Source organism: Lithobates pipiens, unplaced genomic scaffold (genome assembly GCF_037356315.1).
Source record: "Lithobates pipiens isolate NorthernLeopardFrog02 unplaced genomic scaffold, aLitPip1_a1.2 Scaffold_1, whole genome shotgun sequence".
In the NCBI taxonomy this organism is placed as follows: Eukaryota; Metazoa; Chordata; class Amphibia; order Anura; family Ranidae; genus Lithobates; species Lithobates pipiens.
This window is the reverse complement of record NW_027507685.1, coordinates 242,150,699-242,162,825: the sequence shown is the minus strand read 5'-3', so window position 1 is coordinate 242,162,825 and position 12,127 is coordinate 242,150,699. Positions and strand designations below refer to the sequence as shown.

Below are 12,127 nucleotides of genomic sequence, written 5' to 3'. Positions count from 1 at the left end.
CTCCTTCACCCCATTTTGGAGACCTTGGTTCTGACGGAAGAAAGCCGTATTTGCCCACTCCAAAGTGCATCAACGCCATCTTGGGTATTTGCCATTGACTTCGTCTTGCTAGCCTGGGAAGAACAGGGCACACCTCTCCCTGGTGGTCTAGTGGCTAGGATTCGGCGCTCTCACCGCCGCGGCCCGGGTTCGATTCCCGGTCAGGGAATTCTTCTTTGCCCTGGTAGCAGCTGGACACTATCGTCTGGGCTTCTGCTTCGTTAAGGGCCAAAAAATGCTCCGCCATCCATCGGCCTGGTTTTCTCAGTTGCGCTGAGCCTTGTCAAGCTTTTCGCGCTTTTAGGCCCACATGGCCAACTCGGCCAGCTGTTAAGAGACTAGGATAACCCACTGCTAACCAGCTGTAGCTAGAAGTGCCTCCTTCACCCCATTTTGGAGACCTTGGTTCTGACGGAAGAAAGCCGTATTTGCCCACTCCAAAGTGCATCAACGCCATCTTGGGTATTTGCCATTGACTTCGTCTCGCTAGCCTGGGAAGAACGGGGCACACCTCTCCCTGGTGGTCTAGTGGCTAGGATTCGGCGCTCTCACCGCCGCGGCCCGGGTTCGATTCCCGGTCAGGGAATTCTTCTTTGCCCTGGTAGCAGCTGGACACTATCGTCTGGGCTTCTGCTTCGTTAAGGGCCAAAAAATGCTCCGCCATCCATCGGCCTGGTTTTCTCAGTTGCGCTGAGCCTTGTCAAGCTTTTCGCGCTTTTAGGCCCACATGGTCAACTCGGCCAGCTGTTAAGAGACTAGGATAACCCACTGCTAACCAGCTGTAGCTAGAAGTGCCTCCTTCACCCCATTTTGGAGACCTTGGTTCTGACGGAAGAAAGCCGTATTTGCCCACTCCAAAGTGCATCAACGCCATCTTGGGTATTTGCCATTGACTTCGTCTCGCTAGCCTGGGAAGAACGGGGCACACCTCTCCCTGGTGGTCTAGTGGCTAGGATTCGGCGCTCTCACCGCCGCGGCCCGGGTTCGATTCCCGGTCAGGGAATTCTTCTTTGCCCTGGTAGCAGCTGGACACTATCGTCTGGGCTTCTGCTTCGTTAAGGGCCAAAAAATGCTCCGCCATCCATCGGCCTGGTTTTCTCAGTTGCGCTGAGCCTTGTCAAGCTTTTCGCGCTTTTAGGCCCACATGGTCAACTCGGCCAGCTGTTAAGAGACTAGGATAACCCACTGCTAACCAGCTGTAGCTAGAAGTGCCTCCTTCACCCCATTTTGGAGACCTTGGTTCTGACGGAAGAAAGCCGTATTTGCCCACTCCAAAGTGCATCAACGCCATCTTGGGTATTTGCCATTGACTTCGTCTCGCTAGCCTGGGAAGAACAGGGCACACCTCTCCCTGGTGGTCTAGTGGCTAGGATTCGGCGCTCTCACCGCCGCAGCCCGGGTTCGATTCCCGGTCAGGGAATTCTTCTTTGCCCTGGTAGCAGCTGGACACTATCGTCTGGGCTTCTGCTTCGTTAAGGGCCAAAAAATGCTCTGCCATCCATCGGCCTGGTTTTCTCAGTTCCGCTGAGCCTTGTCAAGCTTTTCGCGCTTTTAGGCCCACATGGCCAACTCGGCCAGCTGTTAAGAGACTAGGATAACCCACTGCTAACCAGCTGTAGCTAGAAGTGCCTCCTTCACCCCATTTTGGAGACCTTGGTTCTGACGGAAGAAAGCCGTATTTGCCCACTCCAAAGTGCATCAACGCCATCTTGGGTATTTGCCATTGACTTCATCTCGCTAGCCTGGGAAAAACAGGGCACACCTCTCCCTGGTGGTCTAGTGGCTAGGATTCGGCGCTCTCACCGCCGCGGCCCGGGTTCAATTCCCGGTCAGGGAATTCTTCTTTGCCCTGGTAGCAGCTGGACACTATCGTCTGGGCTTCTGCTTCGTTAAGGGCCAAAAAATGCTCCGCCATCCATCGGCCTGGTTTTCTCAGTTGCGCTGAGCCTTGTCAAGCTTTTCGCGCTTTTAGGCCCACATGGTCAACTCGGCCAGCTGTTAAGAGACTAGGATAACCCACTGCTAACCAGCTGTAGCTAGAAGTGCCTCCTTCACCCCATTTTGGAGACCTTGGTTCTGACGGAAGAAAGCCGTATTTGCCCACTCCAAAGTGCATCAACGCCATCTTGGGTATTTGCCATTGACTTCGTCTCGCTAGCCTGGGAAGAATGGGGCACACCTCTCCCTGGTGGTCTAGTGGCTAGGATTCGGCGCTCTCACCGCCGCGGCCCGGGTTCGATTCCCGGTCAGGGAATTCTTCTTTGCCCTGGTAGCAGCTGGACACTATCGTCTGGGCTTCTGCTTCGTTAAGGGCCAAAAAATGCTCCGCCATCCATCGGCCTGGTTTTCTCAGTTGCGCTGAGCCTTGTCAAGCTTTTCGCGCTTTTAGGCCCACATGGTCAACTCGGCCAGCTGTTAAGAGACTAGGATAACCCACTGCTAACCAGCTGTAGCTAGAAGTGCCTCCTTCACCCCATTTTGGAGACCTTGGTTCTGACGGAAGAAAGCCGTATTTGCCCACTCCAAAGTGCATCAACGCCATCTTGGGTATTTGCCATTGACTTCGTCTCGCTAGCCTGGGAAGAACGGGGCACACCTCTCCCTGGTGGTCTAGTGGCTAGGATTCGGCGCTCTCACCGCCGCGGCCCGGGTTCGATTCCCGGTCAGGGAATTCTTCTTTGCCCTGGTAGCAGCTGGACACTATCGTCTGGGCTTCTGCTTCGTTAAGGGCCAAAAAATGCTCCGCCATCCATCGGCCTGGTTTTCTCAGTTGCGCTGAGCCTTGTCAAGCTTTTCGCGCTTTTAGGCCCACATGGTCAACTCGGCCAGCTGTTAAGAGACTAGGATAACCCACTGCTAACCAGCTGTAGCTAGAAGTGCCTCCTTCACCCCATTTTGGAGACCTTGGTTCTGACGGAAGAAAGCCGTATTTGCCCACTCCAAAGTGCATCAACGCCATCTTGGGTATTTGCCATTGACTTCGTCTCGCTAGCCTGGGAAGAACAGGGCACACCTCTCCCTGGTGGTCTAGTGGCTAGGATTCGGCGCTCTCACCGCCGCAGCCCGGGTTCGATTCCCGGTCAGGGAATTCTTCTTTGCCCTGGTAGCAGCTGGACACTATCGTCTGGGCTTCTGCTTCGTTAAGGGCCAAAAAATGCTCCGCCATCCATCGGCCTGGTTTTCTCAGTTCCGCTGAGCCTTGTCAAGCTTTTCGCGCTTTTAGGCCCACATGGCCAACTCGGCCAGCTGTTAAGAGACTAGGATAACCCACTGCTAACCAGCTGTAGCTAGAAGTGCCTCCTTCACCCCATTTTGGAGACCTTGGTTCTGACGGAAGAAAGCCGTATTTGCCCACTCCAAAGTGCATCAACGCCATCTTGGGTATTTGCCATTGACTTCGTCTCGCTAGCCTGGGAAAAACGGGGCACACCTCTCCCTGGTGGTCTAGTGGCTAGGATTCGGCGCTCTCACCGCCGCGGCCCGGGTTCGATTCCCGGTCAGGGAATTCTTCTTTGCCCTGGTAGCAGCTGGACACTATCGTCTGGGCTTCTGCTTCGTTAAGGGCCAAAAAATGCTCCGCCATCCATCGGCCTGGTTTTCTCAGTTGCGCTGAGCCTTGTCAAGCTTTTCGCGCTTTTAGGCCCACATGGTCAACTCGGCCAGCTGTTAAGAGACTAGGATAACCCACTGCTAACCAGCTGTAGCTAGAAGTGCCTCCTTCACCCCATTTTGGAGACCTTGGTTCTGACGGAAGAAAGCCGTATTTGCCCACTCCAAAGTGCATCAACGCCATCTTGGGTATTTGCCATTGACTTCGTCTCGCTAGCCTGGGAAGAACGGGGCACACCTCTCCCTGGTGGTCTAGTGGCTAGGATTCGGCGCTCTCACCGCCGCGGTCCGGGTTCGATTCCCGGTCAGGGAATTCTTCTTTGCCCTGGTAGCAGCTGGACACTATCGTCTGGGCTTCTGCTTCGTTAAGGGCCAAAAAATGCTCCGCCATCCATCGGCCTGGTTTTCTCAGTTCCGCTGAGCCTTGTCAAGCTTTTCGCGCTTTTAGGCCCACATGGCCAACTCAGCCAGCTGTTAAGAGACTAGGATAACCCACTGCTAACCAGCTGTAGCTAGAAGTGCCTCCTTCACCCCATTTTGGAGACCTTGGTTCTGACGGAAGAAAGCCGTATTTGCCCACTCCAAAGTGCATCAACGCCATCTTGGGTATTTGCCATTGACTTCGTCTTGCTAGCCTGGGAAGAACAGGGCACACCTCTCCCTGGTGGTCTAGTGGCTAGGATTCGGCGCTCTCACCGCCGCGGCCCGGGTTCGATTCCCGGTCAGGGAATTCTTCTTTGCCCTGGTAGCAGCTGGACACTATCGTCTGGGCTTCTGCTTCGTTAAGGGCCAAAAAATGCTCCGCCATCCATCGGCCTGGTTTTCTCAGTTGCGCTGAGCCTTGTCAAGCTTTTCGCGCTTTTAGGCCCACATGGCCAACTCGGCCAGCTGTTAAGAGACTAGGATAACCCACTGCTAACCAGCTGTAGCTAGAAGTGCCTCCTTCACCCCATTTTGGAGACCTTGGTTCTGACGGAAGAAAGCCGTATTTGCCCACTCCAAAGTGCATCAACGCCATCTTGGGTATTTGCCATTGACTTCGTCTCGCTAGCCTGGGAAAAACGGGGCACACCTCTCCCTGGTGGTCTAGTGGCTAGGATTCGGCGCTCTCACCGCCGCGGCCCGGGTTCGATTCCCGGTCAGGGAATTCTTCTTTGCCCTGGTAGCAGCTGGACACTATCGTCTGGGCTTCTGCTTCGTTAAGGGCCAAAAAATGCTCCGCCATCCATCGGCCTGGTTTTCTCAGTTGCGCTGAGCCTTGTCAAGCTTTTCGCGCTTTTAGGCCCACATGGTCAACTCGGCCAGCTGTTAAGAGACTAGGATAACCCACTGCTAACCAGCTGTAGCTAGAAGTGCCTCCTTCACCCCATTTTGGAGACCTTGGTTCTGACGGAAGAAAGCCGTATTTGCCCACTCCAAAGTGCATCAACGCCATCTTGGGTATTTGCCATTGACTTCGTCTCGCTAGCCTGGGAAGAACGGGGCACACCTCTCCCTGGTGGTCTAGTGGCTAGGATTCGGCGCTCTCACCGCCGCGGCCCGGGTTCGATTCCCGGTCAGGGAATTCTTCTTTGCCCTGGTAGCAGCTGGACACTATCGTCTGGGCTTCTGCTTCGTTAAGGGCCAAAAAATGCTCCGCCATCCATCGGCCTGGTTTTCTCAGTTGCGCTGAGCCTTGTCAAGCTTTTCGCGCTTTTAGGCCCACATGGTCAACTCGGCCAGCTGTTAAGAGACTAGGATAACCCACTGCTAACCAGCTGTAGCTAGAAGTGCCTCCTTCACCCCATTTTGGAGACCTTGGTTCTGACGGAAGAAAGCCGTATTTGCCCACTCCAAAGTGCATCAACGCCATCTTGGGTATTTGCCATTGACTTCGTCTCGCTAGCCTGGGAAGAGCAGGGCACACCTCTCCCTGGTGGTCTAGTGGCTAGGATTCGGCGCTCTCACCGCCGCAGCCCGGGTTCGATTCCCGGTCAGGGAATTCTTCTTTGCCCTGGTAGCAGCTGGACACTATCGTCTGGGCTTCTGCTTCGTTAAGGGCCAAAAAATGCTCCGCCATCCATCGGCCTGGTTTTCTCAGTTCCGCTGAGCCTTGTCAAGCTTTTCGCGCTTTTAGGCCCACATGGCCAACTCGGCCAGCTGTTAAGAGACTAGGATAACCCACTGCTAACCAGCTGTAGCTAGAAGTGCCTCCTTCACCCCATTTTGGAGACCTTGGTTCTGACGGAAGAAAGCCGTATTTGCCCACTCCAAAGTGCATCAACGCCATCTTGGGTATTTGCCATTGACTTCGTCTCGCTAGCCTGGGAAAAACGGGGCACACCTCTCCCTGGTGGTCTAGTGGCTAGGATTCGGCGCTCTCACCGCCGCGGCCCGGGTTCAATTCCCGGTCAGGGAATTCTTCTTTGCCCTGGTAGCAGCTGGACACTATCGTCTGGGCTTCTGCTTCGTTAAGGGCCAAAAAATGCTCCGCCATCCATCAGCCTGGTTTTCTCAGTTGCGCTGAGCCTTGTCAAGCTTTTCGCGCTTTTAGGCCCACATGGTCAACTCGGCCAGCTGTTAAGAGACTAGGATAACCCACTGCTAACCAGCTGTAGCTAGAAGTGCCTCCTTCACCCCATTTTGGAGACCTTGGTTCTGACGGAAGAAAGCCGTATTTGCCCACTCCAAAGTGCATCAACGCCATCTTGGGTATTTGCCATTGACTTCGTCTCGCTAGCCTGGGAAGAACGGGGCACACCTCTCCCTGGTGGTCTAGTGGCTAGGATTCGGCGCTCTCACCGCCGCGGCCCGGGTTCGATTCCCGGTCAGGGAATTCTTCTTTGCCCTGGTAGCAGCTGGACACTATCGTCTGGGCTTCTGCTTCGTTAAGGGCCAAAAAATGCTCCGCCATCCATCGGCCTGGTTTTCTCAGTTGCGCTGAGCCTTGTCAAGCTTTTCGCGCTTTTAGGCCCACATGGTCAACTCGGCCAGCTGTTAAGAGACTAGGATAACCCACTGCTAACCAGCTGTAGCTAGAAGTGCCTCCTTCACCCCATTTTGGAGACCTTGGTTCTGACGGAAGAAAGCCGTATTTGCCCACTCCAAAGTGCATCAACGCCATCTTGGGTATTTGCCATTGACTTCGTCTCGCTAGCCTGGGAAGAACAGGGCACACCTCTCCCTGGTGGTCTAGTGGCTAGGATTCGGCGCTCTCACCGCCGCAGCCCGGGTTCGATTCCCGGTCAGGGAATTCTTCTTTGCCCTGGTAGCAGCTGGACACTATCGTCTGGGCTTCTGCTTCGTTAAGGGCCAAAAAATGCTCCGCCATCCATCGGCCTGGTTTTCTCAGTTCCGCTGAGCCTTGTCAAGCTTTTCGCGCTTTTAGGCCCACATGGCCAACTCGGCCAGCTGTTAAGAGACTAGGATAACCCACTGCTAACCAGCTGTAGCTAGAAGTGCCTCCTTCACCCCATTTTGGAGACCTTGGTTCTGACGGAAGAAAGCCGTATTTGCCCACTCCAAAGTGCATCAACGCCATCTTGGGTATTTGCCATTGACTTCGTCTCGCTAGCCTGGGAAAAACGGGGCACACCTCTCCCTGGTGGTCTAGTGGCTAGGATTCGGCGCTCTCACCGCCGCGGCCCGGGTTCGATTCCCGGTCAGGGAATTCTTCTTTGCCCTGGTAGCAGCTGGACACTATCGTCTGGGCTTCTGCTTCGTTAAGGGCCAAAAAATGCTCCGCCATCCATCGGCCTGGTTTTCTCAGTTGCGCTGAGCCTTGTCAAGCTTTTCGCGCTTTTAGGCCCACATGGTCAACTCGGCCAGCTGTTAAGAGACTAGGATAACCCACTGCTAACCAGCTGTAGCTAGAAGTGCCTCCTTCACCCCATTTTGGAGACCTTGGTTCTGACGGAAGAAAGCCGTATTTGCCCACTCCAAAGTGCATCAACGCCATCTTGGGTATTTGCCATTGACTTCGTCTCGCTAGCCTGGGAAGAACGGGGCACACCTCTCCCTGGTGGTCTAGTGGCTAGGATTCGGCGCTCTCACCGCCGCGGCCCGGGTTCGATTCCCGGTCAGGGAATTCTTCTTTGCCCTGGTAGCAGCTGGACACTATCGTCTGGGCTTCTGCTTCGTTAAGGGCCAAAAAATGCTCCGCCATCCATCGGCCTGGTTTTCTCAGTTCCGCTGAGCCTTGTCAAGCTTTTCGCGCTTTTAGGCCCACATGGCCAACTCGGCCAGCTGTTAAGAGACTAGGATAACCCACTGCTAACCAGCTGTAGCTAGAAGTGCCTCCTTCACCCCATTTTGGAGACCTTGGTTCTGACGGAAGAAAGCCGTATTTGCCCACTCCAAAGTGCATCAACGCCATCTTGGGTATTTGCCATTGACTTCGTCTCGCTAGCCTGGGAAGAACAGGGCACACCTCTCCCTGGTGGTCTAGTGGCTAGGATTCGGCGCTCTCACCGCCGCAGCCCGGGTTCGATTCCCGGTCAGGGAATTCTTCTTTGCCCTGGTAGCAGCTGGACACTATCGTCTGGGCTTCTGCTTCGTTAAGGGCCAAAAAATGCTCCGCCATCCATCGGCCTGGTTTTCTCAGTTGCGCTGAGCCTTGTCAAGCTTTTCGCGCTTTTAGGCCCACATGGTCAACTCGGCCAGCTGTTAAGAGACTAGGATAACCCACTGCTAACCAGCTGTAGCTAGAAGTGCCTCCTTCACCCCATTTTGGAGACCTTGGTTCTGACGGAAGAAAGCCGTATTTGCCCACTCCAAAGTGCATCAACGCCATCTTGGGTATTTGCCATTGACTTCGTCTCGCTAGCCTGGGAAGAACGGGGCACACCTCTCCCTGGTGGTCTAGTGGCTAGGATTCGGCGCTCTCACCGCCGCGGCCCGGGTTCGATTCCCGGTCAGGGAATTCTTCTTTGCCCTGGTAGCAGCTGGACACTATCGTCTGGGCTTCTGCTTCGTTAAGGGCCAAAAAATGCTCCGCCATCCATCGGCCTGGTTTTCTCAGTTGCGCTGAGCCTTGTCAAGCTTTTCGCGCTTTTAGGCCCACATGGTCAACTCGGCCAGCTGTTAAGAGACTAGGATAACCCACTGCTAACCAGCTGTAGCTAGAAGTGCCTCCTTCACCCCATTTTGGAGACCTTGGTTCTGACGGAAGAAAGCCGTATTTGCCCACTCCAAAGTGCATCAACGCCATCTTGGGTATTTGCCATTGACTTCGTCTCGCTAGCCTGGGAAGAGCAGGGCACACCTCTCCCTGGTGGTCTAGTGGCTAGGATTCGGCGCTCTCACCGCCGCAGCCCGGGTTCGATTCCCGGTCAGGGAATTCTTCTTTGCCCTGGTAGCAGCTGGACACTATCGTCTGGGCTTCTGCTTCGTTAAGGGCCAAAAAATGCTCCGCCATCCATCGGCCTGGTTTTCTCAGTTCCGCTGAGCCTTGTCAAGCTTTTCGCGCTTTTAGGCCCACATGGCCAACTCGGCCAGCTGTTAAGAGACTAGGATAACCCACTGCTAACCAGCTGTAGCTAGAAGTGCCTCCTTCACCCCATTTTGGAGACCTTGGTTCTGACGGAAGAAAGCCGTATTTGCCCACTCCAAAGTGCATCAACGCCATCTTGGGTATTTGCCATTGACTTCGTCTCGCTAGCCTGGGAAGAACGGGGCACACCTCTCCCTGGTGGTCTAGTGGCTAGGATTCGGCGCTCTCACCGCCGCGGCCCGGGTTCGATTCCCGGTCAGGGAATTCTTCTTTGCCCTGGTAGCAGCTGGACACTATCGTCTGGGCTTCTGCTTCGTTAAGGGCCAAAAAATGCTCCGCCATCCATCGGCCTGGTTTTCTCAGTTCCGCTGAGCCTTGTCAAGCTTTTCGCGCTTTTAGGCCCACATGGCCAACTCGGCCAGCTGTTAAGAGACTAGGATAACCCACTGCTAACCAGCTGTAGCTAGAAGTGCCTCCTTCACCCCATTTTGGAGACCTTGGTTCTGACGGAAGAAAGCCGTATTTGCCCACTCCAAAGTGCATCAACGCCATCTTGGGTATTTGCCATTGACTTCGTCTCGCTAGCCTGGGAAGAACAGGGCACACCTCTCCCTGGTGGTCTAGTGGCTAGGATTCGGCGCTCTCACCGCCGCAGCCCGGGTTCGATTCCCGGTCAGGGAATTCTTCTTTGCCCTGGTAGCAGCTGGACACTATCGTCTGGGCTTCTGCTTCGTTAAGGGCCAAAAAATGCTCCGCCATCCATCGGCCTGGTTTTCTCAGTTGCGCTGAGCCTTGTCAAGCTTTTCGCGCTTTTAGGCCCACATGGTCAACTCGGCCAGCTGTTAAGAGACTAGGATAACCCACTGCTAACCAGCTGTAGCTAGAAGTGCCTCCTTCACCCCATTTTGGAGACCTTGGTTCTGACGGAAGAAAGCCGTATTTGCCCACTCCAAAGTGCATCAACGCCATCTTGGGTATTTGCCATTGACTTCGTCTCGCTAGCCTGGGAAGAACGGGGCACACCTCTCCCTGGTGGTCTAGTGGCTAGGATTCGGCGCTCTCACCGCCGCGGCCCGGGTTCGATTCCCGGTCAGGGAATTCTTCTTTGCCCTGGTAGCAGCTGGACACTATCGTCTGGGCTTCTGCTTCGTTAAGGGCCAAAAAATGCTCCGCCATCCATCGGCCTGGTTTTCTCAGTTGCGCTGAGCCTTGTCAAGCTTTTCGCGCTTTTAGGCCCACATGGTCAACTCGGCCAGCTGTTAAGAGACTAGGATAACCCACTGCTAACCAGCTGTAGCTAGAAGTGCCTCCTTCACCCCATTTTGGAGACCTTGGTTCTGACGGAAGAAAGCCGTATTTGCCCACTCCAAAGTGCATCAACGCCATCTTGGGTATTTGCCATTGACTTCGTCTCGCTAGCCTGGGAAGAGCAGGGCACACCTCTCCCTGGTGGTCTAGTGGCTAGGATTCGGCGCTCTCACCGCCGCAGCCCGGGTTCGATTCCCGGTCAGGGAATTCTTCTTTGCCCTGGTAGCAGCTGGACACTATCGTCTGGGCTTCTGCTTCGTTAAGGGCCAAAAAATGCTCCGCCATCCATCGGCCTGGTTTTCTCAGTTCCGCTGAGCCTTGTCAAGCTTTTCGCGCTTTTAGGCCCACATGGCCAACTCGGCCAGCTGTTAAGAGACTAGGATAACCCACTGCTAACCAGCTGTAGCTAGAAGTGCCTCCTTCACCCCATTTTGGAGACCTTGGTTCTGACGGAAGAAAGCCGTATTTGCCCACTCCAAAGTGCATCAACGCCATCTTGGGTATTTGCCATTGACTTCGTCTCGCTAGCCTGGGAAAAACGGGGCACACCTCTCCCTGGTGGTCTAGTGGCTAGGATTCGGTGCTCTCACCGCCGCGGCCCGGGTTCAATTCCCGGTCAGGGAATTCTTCTTTGCCCTGGTAGCAGCTGGACACTATCGTCTGGGCTTCTGCTTCGTTAAGGGCCAAAAAATGCTCCGCCATCCATCGGCCTGGTTTTCTCAGTTGCGCTGAGCCTTGTCAAGCTTTTCGCGCTTTTAGGCCCACATGGTCAACTCGGCCAGCTGTTAAGAGACTAGGATAACCCACTGCTAACCAGCTGTAGCTAGAAGTGCCTCCTTCACCCCATTTTGGAGACCTTGGTTCTGACGGAAGAAAGCCGTATTTGCCCACTCCAAAGTGCATCAACGCCATCTTGGGTATTTGCCATTGACTTCGTCTCGCTAGCCTGGGAAGAACGGGGCACACCTCTCCCTGGTGGTCTAGTGGCTAGGATTCGGCGCTCTCACCGCCGCGGCCCGGGTTCGATTCCCGGTCAGGGAATTCTTCTTTGCCCTGGTAGCAGCTGGACACTATCGTCTGGGCTTCTGCTTCGTTAAGGGCCAAAAAATGCTCCGCCATCCATCGGCCTGGTTTTCTCAGTTGCGCTGAGCCTTGTCAAGCTTTTCGCGCTTTTAGGCCCACATGGTCAACTCGGCCAGCTGTTAAGAGACTAGGATAACCCACTGCTAACCAGCTGTAGCTAGAAGTGCCTCCTTCACCCCATTTTGGAGACCTTGGTTCTGACGGAAGAAAGCCGTATTTGCCCACTCCAAAGTGCATCAACGCCATCTTGGGTATTTGCCATTGACTTCGTCTCGCTAGCCTGGGAAGAACAGGGCACACCTCTCCCTGGTGGTCTAGTGGCTAGGATTCGGCGCTCTCACCGCCGCAGCCCGGGTTCGATTCCCGGTCAGGGAATTCTTCTTTGCCCTGGTAGCAGCTGGACACTATCGTCTGGGCTTCTGCTTCGTTAAGGGCCAAAAAATGCTCCGCCATCCATCGGCCTGGTTTTCTCAGTTCCGCTGAGCCTTGTCAAGCTTTTCGCGCTTTTAGGCCCACATGGCCAACTCGGCCAGCTGTTAAGAGACTAGGATAACCCACTGCTAACCAGCTGTAGCTAGAAGTGCCTCCTTCACCCCATTTTGGAGACCTTGGTTCTGA

At 54.7% G+C, this 12,127-nt stretch overlaps 16 non-coding genes across 16 annotated transcripts; all 16 read left to right on the top strand.

Annotated features, from left to right (window-relative positions):
• Positions 1-136: 136 nt before the first annotated feature.
• Positions 137-208, top strand: TRNAE-CUC (transfer RNA glutamic acid (anticodon CUC)). Its single transcript has one exon. It is a non-coding gene; the product is annotated as a tRNA-Glu (tRNA).
• Positions 209-553: 345 nt separating this feature from the next.
• On the top strand, positions 554-625 carry TRNAE-CUC (transfer RNA glutamic acid (anticodon CUC)). Its single transcript has one exon. It is a non-coding gene; the product is annotated as a tRNA-Glu (tRNA).
• A 345-nt stretch (positions 626-970) lies between these two features.
• TRNAE-CUC (transfer RNA glutamic acid (anticodon CUC)) lies at positions 971-1,042 on the top strand. The gene has a single exon. It is a non-coding gene; the product is annotated as a tRNA-Glu (tRNA).
• Positions 1,043-2,221: 1,179 nt separating this feature from the next.
• TRNAE-CUC (transfer RNA glutamic acid (anticodon CUC)) lies at positions 2,222-2,293 on the top strand. Its single transcript has one exon. It is a non-coding gene; the product is annotated as a tRNA-Glu (tRNA).
• Positions 2,294-2,638: 345 nt separating this feature from the next.
• Positions 2,639-2,710, top strand: TRNAE-CUC (transfer RNA glutamic acid (anticodon CUC)). The gene has a single exon. It is a non-coding gene; the product is annotated as a tRNA-Glu (tRNA).
• A 762-nt stretch (positions 2,711-3,472) lies between these two features.
• Positions 3,473-3,544, top strand: TRNAE-CUC (transfer RNA glutamic acid (anticodon CUC)). The gene has a single exon. It is a non-coding gene; the product is annotated as a tRNA-Glu (tRNA).
• Positions 3,545-4,306: 762 nt separating this feature from the next.
• TRNAE-CUC (transfer RNA glutamic acid (anticodon CUC)) lies at positions 4,307-4,378 on the top strand. Its single transcript has one exon. It is a non-coding gene; the product is annotated as a tRNA-Glu (tRNA).
• A 345-nt stretch (positions 4,379-4,723) lies between these two features.
• Positions 4,724-4,795, top strand: TRNAE-CUC (transfer RNA glutamic acid (anticodon CUC)). Its single transcript has one exon. It is a non-coding gene; the product is annotated as a tRNA-Glu (tRNA).
• A 345-nt stretch (positions 4,796-5,140) lies between these two features.
• Positions 5,141-5,212, top strand: TRNAE-CUC (transfer RNA glutamic acid (anticodon CUC)). Its single transcript has one exon. It is a non-coding gene; the product is annotated as a tRNA-Glu (tRNA).
• Positions 5,213-6,391: 1,179 nt separating this feature from the next.
• Positions 6,392-6,463, top strand: TRNAE-CUC (transfer RNA glutamic acid (anticodon CUC)). The gene has a single exon. It is a non-coding gene; the product is annotated as a tRNA-Glu (tRNA).
• Positions 6,464-7,225: 762 nt separating this feature from the next.
• Positions 7,226-7,297, top strand: TRNAE-CUC (transfer RNA glutamic acid (anticodon CUC)). Its single transcript has one exon. It is a non-coding gene; the product is annotated as a tRNA-Glu (tRNA).
• A 345-nt stretch (positions 7,298-7,642) lies between these two features.
• TRNAE-CUC (transfer RNA glutamic acid (anticodon CUC)) lies at positions 7,643-7,714 on the top strand. The gene has a single exon. It is a non-coding gene; the product is annotated as a tRNA-Glu (tRNA).
• Positions 7,715-8,476: 762 nt separating this feature from the next.
• Positions 8,477-8,548, top strand: TRNAE-CUC (transfer RNA glutamic acid (anticodon CUC)). The gene has a single exon. It is a non-coding gene; the product is annotated as a tRNA-Glu (tRNA).
• Positions 8,549-9,310: 762 nt separating this feature from the next.
• On the top strand, positions 9,311-9,382 carry TRNAE-CUC (transfer RNA glutamic acid (anticodon CUC)). Its single transcript has one exon. It is a non-coding gene; the product is annotated as a tRNA-Glu (tRNA).
• A 762-nt stretch (positions 9,383-10,144) lies between these two features.
• On the top strand, positions 10,145-10,216 carry TRNAE-CUC (transfer RNA glutamic acid (anticodon CUC)). Its single transcript has one exon. It is a non-coding gene; the product is annotated as a tRNA-Glu (tRNA).
• Positions 10,217-11,395: 1,179 nt separating this feature from the next.
• Positions 11,396-11,467, top strand: TRNAE-CUC (transfer RNA glutamic acid (anticodon CUC)). Its single transcript has one exon. It is a non-coding gene; the product is annotated as a tRNA-Glu (tRNA).
• The last annotated feature ends 660 nt before the right edge of the window (positions 11,468-12,127 follow it).